The sequence below is a fragment of the Nerophis ophidion genome, linkage group LG20, assembly GCF_033978795.1.
Source record: "Nerophis ophidion isolate RoL-2023_Sa linkage group LG20, RoL_Noph_v1.0, whole genome shotgun sequence".
Taxonomy (NCBI): Eukaryota; Metazoa; Chordata; class Actinopteri; order Syngnathiformes; family Syngnathidae; genus Nerophis; species Nerophis ophidion.
Window position 1 is genome coordinate 38,152,820 of NC_084630.1, and position 12,717 is coordinate 38,165,536.

At 40.8% G+C, this 12,717-nt stretch overlaps 2 long non-coding RNA genes across 2 annotated transcripts in view; both read right to left on the reverse strand.

Moving 5' to 3' along the window:
• The window catches only part of LOC133539116 (uncharacterized), a 1,110,877-nt gene that overhangs the window by 947,103 nt on the left and 151,057 nt on the right, over positions 1 to 12,717 (reverse strand). The window lies entirely within an intron of this gene.
• LOC133539118 (uncharacterized) overlaps positions 1,732 to 12,717 on the reverse strand; it is a 76,599-nt gene continuing 65,613 nt past the window's right edge. The window contains exon 3 of the long non-coding RNA XR_009803191.1: positions 1,732 to 5,759. This is a non-coding gene — a long non-coding RNA (uncharacterized LOC133539118). The remainder of the gene's footprint in view (positions 5,760 to 12,717) is intronic.

The following is a 12,717-nucleotide window of genomic DNA, read 5'->3' on the forward strand; positions in this document are numbered from 1 at the left end:
CCTATTTCTGGGGCTGAGGTCGCTGAGGTAGTTAAAAAGCTCCTCGGTGGCAAGGCCCCAGGGGTGGATGAGATCCGCCCGGAGTTCCTTAAGGCTCTGGATGCTGTGGGGCTGTCTTGGTTGACAAGACTTTGCAGCATCGCGTGGACATCGGGGGCGGTACCTCTGGATTGGCAGACCGGGGTGGTGGTTCCTCCCTTTAAGAAGGGGGACCGGAGGGTGTGTTCCAACTATCGTGGGATCACACTCCTCAGCCTTCCCGGTAAGGTTTATTCAGGTGTACTGGAGAGGAGGCTACGTCGGATAGTCGAACCTCGGATTCAGGAGGAACAGTGTGGTTTTCGTCCTGGTCGCGGAACTGTGGACCAGCTCTATACTCTCGGCAGGGTTCTTGAGGGTGCATGGGAGTTTGCCCAACCAGTCTACATGTGCTTTGTGGACTTGGAGAAGGCATTCGACCGTGTCCCTCGGGAAGTCCTGTGGGGAGTGCTCAGAGAGTGTGGGGTATCGGACTGTCTTATTGTGGCGGTCCGTTCCCTGTATGATCAGTGCCAGAGCTTGGTCCGCATTGCCGGCAGTAAGTCGGACACGTTTCCAGTGAGGGTTGGACTCCACCAAGGCTGTCCTTTGTCAGCCATTCTGTTCATAACTTTTATGGACAGAATTTCTAGGCGCAGTCAAGGCCTTGAGGGGTTCAGGTTTGGTGGCTGCAGGATTAGGTCTCTGCTTTTTGCAGATGATGTAGTCCTGATGGCTTCATCTGACCGGGATCTTCAGCTCTCGCTGGATCGGTTCGCAGACGAGTGTGAAGCGACCGGAATGAGAATCAGCACCTCCAAGTCCGAGTCCATGGTTCTCGCCCGGAAAAGGGTGGAGTGCAATCTCCGGGTTGGGGAGGAGACCCTGCCCCAAGTGGAGGAGTTCAAGTACCTAGGAGTCTTGTTCACAAGTGAGGGAAGAGTGGATCGTGAGATCGACAGGCGGATCGGTGCGGCGTCTTCAGTAATGCGGATGTTGTACCGGTCCGTTGTGGTGAAGAAGGAGCTGAGCCGGAAGGCAAAGCTCTCAATTTACCGGTCGATCTACGTTCCCATCCTCACCTATTGGTCATGAGCTTTGGGTCATGACCGAAAGGATAAGATCACGGGTACAAGCGGCCCAAATGAGTTTCCTCCGCCGGGTGGTGGGTCTCTCCCTTAGAGATAGGGTGAGAAGCTCTGCCATCCGGGAGGAACTCAAAGTAAAGCCGCTGCTCCTTCACATCGAGAGGAGCCAGATGAGGTGGTTCGGGCATCTGGTCAGGATGCCACCCGAACGCCTCCCTAGGGAGGTGTTTAGGGCACGTCCAGCTGGTAGGAGGCCACGGGGAAGACCCAGGACACGTTGGGAAGACTATGTCTCCCGGCTGGCCTGGGAACGCCTCGGGATCCCCCGGGAAGAGCTAGACGAAGTGGCTGGGGAGAGGGAAGTCTGGGTTTCCCTGCTTAGGCTGTTGCCCCCGCGACCCGACCTCGGATAAGCGGAAGATGATGGATGGATGGATGGATTTTCGCCAGTCCTGATGTGTGTGTCCAGTTTGGTGAGTTTTGAAGCATTTTAAGGGGGTCAAATTACAGCTCAAAGAGGCAAAAATTTAACTTTTAAGGGAACCTTTGTTTTGAAGGGGTTTTTGCCAACTTCCTGTTGATTTTTGCTGAAGAATGTCATTCTATGAAATTTAGGTCTAAGTGAGACCTACATAGAGGTTTTTGTTTCATGTCTCCACGACATTCAGAACTGAAGTTACACACCTCTTTGTCTGTGTTTTTTCCTAGGGGGCGCTAGAGCGCAATTTTGAGTTTTGGTTTTTTGAATAGATCGCAATTTTCGCCAGTCCTGATGTGTGTTTTAATTTGGTGAGTTTTGAAGCATGTTAAGAGGGTCAAATTACAGCTCAAAGAGGCGGCGGTAGAATAATAAAACCTTAGAAATACAATAGGGTCCTCTCTCCCAAAGAGACATTCAGTTCCTAAAAAAAGGAGTAGGTAGTTATGCCTGACTGTGTTACAATCAGTGCCACATCAATTAGTCTGTTCCAGGGTCAAGTTGTGGCCATTAAAAAGTCACCTTTGTGACTTTCCTAGCCAGCGCACGCGTAAGACACGCCTCGCGAATGTTTCTGAATCACTTTCTAAATTGCAAAAAGAAGTTAAGCAATCTAAAACGCAATATTTGTTTAAAAAAGTACTTGTGAGTACTGCTTTACTGTATTCATATTCACCGACGTCCCACTGGGTGTGAGTTTTTCTTGCCGAGGATGTCGTAGTGGTTTGTGCAGCCCTTTGAGACACTAGTGATTTAGGGCTATATAAGTAAACATTGATTGACTGATGATGTTGAATTATTGCAATGAAACGAACACTTGCACTTGTAGTTTGAGTCAACATTATTTCCCCACATAAGAAACAGTGGAAAGTGAATTGGTCTGTTCCAGTGTCAAACTGTGGCCATCATAAAACCTGCATTAAAAGGGTTTTAAGGACAAGTTGCATTATAGCGATGACACGTCCACCTGCATTTGTGTCACAATACCCTCCTCTTTATTAAAACTATTTAAGTACACTTTTAAACATTCTTAAGAGCCTCACAATTGCAAAAAGAAGCTCGATTATTAATATCACTACAATATTATGCTGTATTATCCACCAGGAACACACTTCACACGTTTTTTATTTAACAGTCTCAAGTGTAAAAAGAAGTTAAGCACTTTAAAATGCAACATGTATTTTAAAAGGGGGACTTGTGAGTACTATATTTATATTCACTGATGATGTTAAATTATTGCAACTAAACCTCCACCTTCAGTTTGTATCATAATACCCTCTCCCTCCTTTATTAAAACTATTTAAGTACACTTTTAAACATTCTTAAGAGCCACACAAGTGCAAAAAGAAGTTCAATTATTAATATCACTACAATATTATGCTGTATTATCCACGAGGAACACACTTCACACATGTTTTTTATTTAACAGTCTCAAGTGTAAAAATAAGTTAAGCACTTTAAAATGCAACATGTATTTTAAAAGGGGGACTTGTGAGTACGATATTTATATTCACTGATGATGTTAAATTATTGCAACTAAACCTCCACCTTCAGTTTGTGTCATAATACCCTCTCCCCCCTTTATTAAAACCATTTAAGTACACTTTTAAACATTCTTAAGAGCCACACAAGTGCAAAAAGAAGTTCAATTATTAATATCACTACAATATTATGCTGTATTATCCACGAGGAACACACTTCACACATGTTTTTTATTTAACAGTCTCAAGTGTAAAAATAAGTTAAGCACTTTAAAATGCAACATGTATTTTAAAAGGGGGACTTGTGAGTACGATATTTATATTCACTGATGATGTTAAATTATTGCAATTAAACCTCCACCTCCAGTTTGTGTCATAACTCCTCCCCCTTTATTAAAACTATTTAAACAAAGTTTTAAACATTCTTAAGAGCCACACAAGTGCAAAAAGAAGCTTGATTATTAATATCACTACAATATTATGCTGTATTATCCATGAGCGGACTGTGTGTCAAAATAAGTTATGCCCGCACAATTGCTGAATAAAAAAACAAGTGAAGCCCAATAAGTGGCAGCGGTGAAAAAGCCCTTGATATCAAAGTGATATCAAGGCCATATTCTATTAATATTTACTGATGATGTTGAATTATCAGATAAGGTTTTTATTTTACATTCTCATGTGTAAAAATAAGTTATGCATGCACTTAAAAAAAACAATAAATGGCAGCTGTGAAAAAGCCTTTGATATCAAAGTGATAACACTTTGATATCAAAGCAATGTGATATCAAAGGACATTAAAAAAGCGATATCAAAGCAATATGTAGGATGTCGAAGCAATATCAAGGTGATATCAGAGCGCTATGAAAGGGATATCAAAGATATCTAAGTGATGTGATATCAATGATATCAAAGCGATATCAAAGTGATAGCAAAGCGATGTGATATCAAGTGACATCAAAGCAATATCAACATGATGTCAAAGCCAAAGCGATATCAAAGTGATACCAGAGCGATATCAAATGGGTATCAAAACAATGTGATATCATGATATCAAAGATAGATTCAAAGTGATGTGATATCAAATTATTTAAAGTAATATCACAGTATGTCAAAGTGATACCAGAGCGATATCAAACGGATATAAAGGATATCAAAGCAAGATCAGTGATACAAAGCAATATCAAAAGATGCCAAAGCAATATCAAAGTGATATCAGCACAATAGCAAAGGAAAGAAAGATCAAAGATACTAAAGTTATCAAAGAGATAGCAAAGCGATGTGATTATCAAATGATATCAAAGCAATATCAAATGATGTCAAAGCGATATTAAAGGGATACCAGAGCGATATCAAATGGATAGCAAAGCAATGTGATACCATGATATCAAAGATATATTCAAAGCGATGTGATATCAAATGATTTAAAGCAATGTAAAAGCAATATCAGATATCAAAGGATGTCAAAGGGATATAGGGATATAAAGGATATCAAAGCAAGATCGAATATATAATAAAGTGAAATTAAAGGCTATCAAAGTGATATCAGAGTGATACAAAGCAATATCAAAAGATGTCGAAGCAATATCAAAGTGATATCAAAAGATGCCAAAGCAATATCAAAGTGATATCAGCACAATAGCAAAGGAAAGAAAGATCAAAGATACTAAAGTTATCAAAGAGATAGCAAAGCGATGTGATTATCAAATGATATCAAAGCAATATCAAATGATGTCAAAGCGATATTAAAGGGATACCAGAGCGATATCAAATGGATAGCAAAGCAATGTGATACCATGATATCAAAGATATATTCAAAGCGATGTGATATCAAATGATTAAAAGTAATGTAAAAGCGATATCAGATATCAAAGGATGTCAAAGGGATATAGGGATATAAAGGATATTAAAGCAAGATCGAATATATAATAAAGTGAAATTAAAGGCTATCAAAGTGATATCAGAGTGATACAAAGCAATATCAAAAGATGTCGAAGCAATATCAAAGTGATATCAGCAAAGTGATGTCAGCACAAAAGCAAAGGAAAGCAAGATCAAAGATACAAAGGATATCAAAGAGATAGCAAAGCGATGTGATTATCAAATGATATCAAAGCAATATCAAAAGATGTATCAAAGTGATACCAGAGTGATATCAAAGGTTATCGAAGCAATATCAACGAGATATTAAAGTGATATCAAAGGATATCAAAGTGACACAAAGCAATATCAAAGGGATATCACATAGATATAAAGACATGTCAAAGCGATATCAAAGCGATATCAAAGTGTGGCTCTGTGTATAATTAGAGAGAAAAAAGGCAAGAGTGTTTTTTTCAGTTGAAGGTCACAGGCTGTTCTGTGACCCCGCCAATGCCAGGCTGCTGAGGTAAGGCTGGCAAAGGGTGATAGTTGTCATGGCAACGCTGACACGACCTCACTCCAGGGTTGAACCTGCAGGACATGACACCACTGGTGGAGGACACCTGATTAGGCACGGCAGGGGGGGGTCGCCATCTGATGGTGTGAAGTATCGCCCCGCACGTACGCACTTTGACCTCTGACCTTCTATCTGCTTGGCACCTTTCTCTTCAGGGGGCGGGGCTTGTGGCCCCCGACAAACATCAATGGCGACCCAGCACAGGACAAGACAAGAAGTGGAGGTGACGTCCATGTCCTTCTCATAAGATGACATGTCTGAGGAGAGGACGAATAAGTCTTAGAGACAGAATGTGAACAAAAAAATCCAGGAATTCACATTGTAGGAATTTTAAAGAATGTATTTGTAAATGATGGTGGAAAATAAGTATTTGGTCAAGCATTCAGAGCTCTCACTGATGGAAGGAGGTTTTGGCTCAAAATCTCACGATACATGGCCCCATTCATTCTTTCCTTAACACGGATCAATCGTCCTGTCCCCTTAGCAGAAAAAACAGCCCCAAAGCATGATGTTTCCACCCCCATGCTTCACAGTAGGTATGGTGTTCTTGGGATGCAACTCAGTATTCTTCTTCCTCCAAACACCACCAGTTGAGTTTATACCAAAAAGTTCTATTTTGGTTTCATCTGACCACATGACATTCTCCCAATCCTCTGCTGTATCATCCATGTATCCATTTTGGTATCAACTCAACTCCTACTGTTTGGAGGAAGAAGAATACTGAGTTGCATCCCAAGAACACCATACCTACTGTGAAACATGGGGGTGGAAACATCATGCTTTGGGGCTGTTTTTCTGCTAAGGGGACAGGACGATTGATCCGTGTTAAGGAAAGAATGAATGGGGCCATGTATCGTGAGATTTGGAGCCAAAACCTCCTTCCATCAGTGAGAGCTTTGAATGCTTGACCAAATACTTATTTTCCACCATCATTTACAAATACATTCTTTAAAATTCCTACAATGTGAATTCCTGGATTTCACATTGTCTCTCACAGTTGAAGTGTACCTATGATGAAAATTACAGACCTCTGTCATCATTTGAAGTGGGAGAACTTGCACAATCGCTGGCTGACTAAATACTTTTTTGCCCCACTGTATGTCACTCTTCTCCACTTAAACAAAGTACATGTACTGCAAGTCATTTCATACTTTTTACATCTCTTCAAATATTATATGATCATCATATTCCAAACACTAAAAAGCAGCTAAGCTTTTGATTTGGAATGGAATAGAATAGAATAGAGCTTTATTGCCATTATTACAGTGAACAGGTTCAAAGAACAAAATTGGAGTAGATCCCCTAAGGTGCATACACAATAATATAGTCATTTAAATAGTAAAAAAAAAAAGATAAAAAGGAAGATATATGTTGATAAATATGTATGTATACACATACATGCATATATGCATACATATGCATATATATATATATATATATACACATACATACATATATATGTATGTATATATATATATATATATATATATATACATACACATATATATACATTATTAGGAAATAATGTTAGATGTAAATATAAACAGAATACAATGATTTGCAAATCCTTTTCAAGCCATATTCAGTTGAATATGCTACAAAGACAACATATTTGATATTCAAACTCATAAACTTTTTAAAAAAAATTTTAAAATAATAATTAACTTAGAATTTCATGGCTGCAACACGTGCCAAAGTAGTTGGGAAAGGGCATGTTCACCACTGTGTTACATCACCTTTTCTTTTAACAACACTCAATAAACGTTTGGGAACTGAGGAAACTAATTGTTGAAGCTTTGAAAGTGGAATTCTTTCCCATTCTTGTTTTATGTAGAGCTTCAGTCCTTCAACAGTCCGGGGTCTCCGCTGTCCTATTTTATGCTTCATAATGCGCCACACATTTTCCATGGGAGACAGGTCTGGACTGCAGGCGGGCCAGGAAAGTACCTGCACTCTTTTTTTACGAAGCCACGCTGTTCTAACACGTGCTGAATGTGGCTTGACATTGTCTTGCTGAAATAAGCAGGGGCGTCAATAATAACATTGCATGGATGGCACTAATGCACCCCCATACCATCACACATGTGTAAGTTACCCATGCCTTGGGCACTAATACACCCCCATACCATCACACATGTGTAAGTTACCCATGCCTTGGGCACTAATACACCCCCATACCATCACACATGTGTAAGTTACCCATGCCTTGGGCACTAATACACCCCCATACCATCACACATGTGTAAGTTACCCATGCCTTGGGCACTAATACACCCCCATACCATCACACATGTGTAAGTTACCCACTCCTTGGGCACTAATACACCCCCATACCATCACACATGTGTAAGTTACCCATGCCTTGGGCACTAATACACCCTCATACCATCACACATGTGTAAGTTACCCATGCCTTGGGCACTAATGCACCCCCATACCATCACACATGTGTAAGTTACCCATGCCTTGGGCACTAATACACCCCCATACCATCACACATGTGTAAGTTACCCATGCCTTGGGCACTAATGCACCCCCATACCATCACAGATGCTGGCTTTTGGACTTTCCGTGGATAACAGTCTGGATGGTTCGCTTCCCCTTTGGTCCGGATGTCCCCATGTGGAATATTTCCCAAAACAATTTGAAATGTGGACTCGTCAGACCACAGAACACTTTTCCACTTTGCATCAGTCCGTCTTAGATGGAGAGCATGTCCCAAATTCCAAGCTGCTGTTTTGAGGCATGTTAAAAAAATAATAATGCACTTTGTGACTTCAATAATAAATATGGCAGCGCCATGTTGGCATTTTTTCCATAACTTGAGTTGATTTATTTTGGAAAACCTTGTTACATTGTTTAATGCATCCAGCGGGGCATCACAACTAAATTAGGCATCATAATGTGTTCATTCCACCACTGTATATATCGGTATCAGTTGATATCGGTAATTAAGAGTTGGAAAACATCGGAATATCAGCGAAGAAAATCGGAATATTAGCAAAACAAAAAGCCATTTTTAGATATCCCTATTTAAAACCCTTCCTCTCCATTTTAAACTTAGTTGAAAAAAGTACCAAAAAAAAAAGAAAATGACAGCTTTGACCCTGGAACTGACTATTTCTTTTCCTTCTTACAGTAAAATCCTGTCTTGAAGACACATTCTTTTGCGATACAGAACGTCCTCAAAGGACTCTGCTGTAAAGTCTTACCCAAGACCCTGGTTCATTCTCCAAGTCCCTAACAGTCAAGCACTTCATGGCTCCTTTCAGACCAGCGTGACAGAGGCAGGTGGCCAACTTCCTGCCCTTTGACCTTCAACGCTCTCCCTGCAGTCTCACACACACACACACACACACACACACACACACACACACACACACACACACACACACGGTTGCCCCGGGTGAAGTGGGCCAGAGGTCTTGTGAAAGTCCTGTGTAGTGAAGTGAAGGTCTTATGACACAAGACTTATTCTAACCTTTGGAAGGACCAATCAACACCTTTTTCACCTTCACCATTCCAAATATAGCAGGGGTCAGCAACCTTTTTCAAAGCAAGAGCTACTTCTTGGGTACTGATTAATGCCAAGGGCTACCAGTTTGATACACACTTAAATAAATTGCCAGAAGTAGCCAATTTGCTCAATTTACCTCAAATAAATAAATATATATATATAAAAAAAATGGTATTTCTGTCTGTCATTCCGTCGTACATTTTTTTTACTTTTACGGAAGGTTTTCTGTAGAGAATAAATGATGAAAAAAGTACTTAGTAGAACGGTTTAAAAGAGGAGAAAACAAGAAAAAATGAATATTAAATTTTGAAACAAAGTTTCTCTTCAATTTCGACTCTTTAAAATTCAAAATTCAACCGAAAAAAATGAAGAGAAAAACTAGCTAATTCGAATCTTTTTGAAATCATTTATGGAACATCATCATCTCTGCGCTGCTGATCCGTCTCCGCTTGGGATGGTTTCCTGCTGGCTCCGCTGTGAACGGGACTCTCGCTGCTGTGTTGGATCCGCTTTGGACTGGACTCTCGCGACTGTGTTGGATCCATTGTGGATTGAACTTTCACAGTATCATGTTAGACCCGCTCGACATCCATTGCTTTCCTCCTCTCCAAGGTTCTCATAGTCATCATTGTCACCGACGTCCCACTGGGTGTGAGTTTTCCTTGCCCTTATGTGGGCCTACCGAGGATGTCGTAGTGGTTTGTGCAGCCCTTTGAGACACTAGTGATTTAGGGCTATATAAGTAAACATTGATTGATTGATTGATTGATTTTTCCTGATAAAGATTAATTTTAGAATTTTGATGACATGTTTTAAATAGGTTAGAATCCAATCTGCACTTTGTTAGAATATATAACAAATTGGACCAAGCTATATTTCTAACAAAGACAAATCATTATTTCTTCTAGATTTTCCAGAACAAAAATTTTAAAAGAAATTTTATAGACTTTGGAATACGATTTAAATTTGATTCTACAGATTTTTCTAGATTTGCCAGAAATTATTTTTTGAATTTTAATCATAATAAGTTTGAAGAAATATTTCACAAATATTCTTTGTTGAAAAAACAGAAGCTAAAATGAAGAATTCAATTAAAATGTATTTATTATTCTTTACAATAAAAAAATACTTGAACATTGATTTAAATTGTCAGGAAAGAAGAGGAAGGAATTTAAAAGGTAAAAAGGTATATGTGTTTAAAAATCCTAAAATCATTTTTAAGGTTGTATTTTTTCTCTAAAATTGTCTTTCTGAAAGTTATAAGAAGCAAAGTAAAAAAAAAAAAAAAAAAAGAATTTATTTGAACAAGTGAAGACCAAGTCTTTAAAATATTTTCTTGGATCTCTTAGAATTAAAAATGTCGAGCAAAGCGAGACCAGCTTGCTAGTAAATAAATACAATTAAAAAAATAGAGGCAGCTCACTGGTAAGTGCTGCTATTTGAGCTATTTTTAGAACAGGCCAGCGGGCGACTCATCTGGTCCTTATGGGCGACCTGGTGCCTGCGGGCACTGCGTTGGTGACCCCTGGTATAAACCAAGGGTGTTCAAAGTGCGGCCCCCATTTTTCCGTTCGGGCTCCAGTACTCTGGAATGCCCTCCCGGTAACAGTTCAAGATGCTACCTCAGTAGAAGCATTTAAGTCTCACCTTAAAACTCATCTGTATACTCTAGCCTTTAAATAGACCTCCTTTTTAGACCAGTTGATCTGCCGCTTCTTTTCTTTCTCCTATGTCCCCCCCTCCCTTGTGGAGAGGGTCCGGTCCGATGACCATGGATGAAGTACTGGCTGTCCAGAGTCGAGACCCAGGATGGACCGCTCGTCGGGACCCAGGATGGACCGCTCGCCTGTATCGGTTGGGGACATCTCTACGCTGCTGATCCGCCTCCGCTTGAGATGGTTTCCTGTGGATGGGACTCTCGCTGCTGTCTTGGATCCGCTTGAACTGGACTCTCGCGGCTGTGTTGGAGCCACTATGGATTGAACTTTCACAGTATCATGTTAGACCCGCTCGACATCCATTGCTTTCAGTCCCATAGAGGGGGGGGGTTGCCCACATCTGAGGTCCTCTCCAAGGTTTCTCATAGTCAGCATTGTCACTGGCGTCCCACTGGATGTGAATTCTCCCTGCCCACTGGGTGTGAGTTTTCCTTGCCCTTTTGTGGGTTCTTCCGAGGATGTTGTAGTCGTAATGATTTGTGCAGTCCTTTGAGACATTTGTGATTTGGGGCTATATAAATAAACATTGATTGATTGATTGATATATATATATTTATTTATTAAAGGTAAATTGAGCAAATTGGCTATTTCTGGCAATTTATTTAAGTGTGTATCAAACTGGTAGCCCTTGGCATTAATCAGTAGCCAAGAAGTAGCTCTTGCTTTCAAAAAGGTTGCTGACCCCTGCTTTAAATCAAAAAGACGGTTTTGAAACTGGAACGATTTTAGCGTCGCTGGACTGACTTTGAGTGTGTGTGTGTGTGTGTGTGTGTGTGTGTGTGTATGTGCATAACAGGACCCCAGTCGCCAAATGGAGCTGTCTGATCTCCATAATGCACCACCGGTCTAAGCTTGATTTTTATTGCCGTGCTTTAATAGGATATTGCCAGGATCACAATTTGGATTAACTTCCATATCGCCGCGCTCAAATAAACGACACAGACGGGCTCGGTGATAAATGCCGCACTCAGCGCTCGCCTCTTTTGCCTTGTTTTCTATTTGTGACGCTAATAGTTGTCTTTATGACCGCAGGTCGTCGTTTTTTTGGGGGGGCACCGTTTTGGCAATTTGCTAATGTGTGTTTGTCGACTGAGCTTTTTATAAGCGCACACACACACACACACACGCAGGTGTAAAAAGGCTATCGACGACGGCTGGCTTTTGTATGCACATTCTTTTTTTTCTTTTTTTTAATCAGGCGGGTGCAGGGAAGTGTATGCAGAATAGAGGCTGTGCTCTGTACTCTCCTTTGTCTCCCTATAGCTCCCTAAGCCCCGCCCCCTCGTTGCAGGCAGCCCGCCAATGGGAGCGCCTTCAGGTGTTGACCTTATCCAGTGCAGGTCAAAGCCAGGTCAGGGATCTGTTGCTAGGCTACCATCAGATAAGTGGCTGGGGGAGCTGTGTCACGTAATCTTGCTCATTTGTGGACAATTGTGTGTGTGTGTGTGTGTGTGTGTGTGTGTGTGTGTGTGTGTGTGTGTGTGTGTGTGTGTGTGTGTGTTCTTGTATTTCTACCCTTCTTGAGACATGAAGAAGGAAAGGTACCTTCCATATGAGGAGGCGTGAACAAGTTAGGACAAAAATCACGGTCCCAATAGAGAGAAGCGTTGCCTCTTATATACTAAATAAACTAGTCCGTGAACATTGCTCCAAAGTCAGGATTTTTTTGTTGATTTAAAGGCCTACTGAAATGAGATGTTCTTATTTAAACGGGGATAGCAGGTCCATTCTATGTGTCATACTTCATCATTTTGCCATATTTTTGCTAAAAGGATTTAGTAGAGAACATCCACGATAAAGTTCGCAACTTTTGGTGCTAATAAAAAAGCCTTGCCTGTACCGGAAGTAGCAGACGATGTGCGCGTGACGTCACGGGTTGTGGAGCTCCTCACATCTGAACATTGTTTACAATCATGGCCACCAGCAGCGAGAGCGATGCGAACCGAGAAAGTGACGATTTCACCATTAATTTGAGCGAGG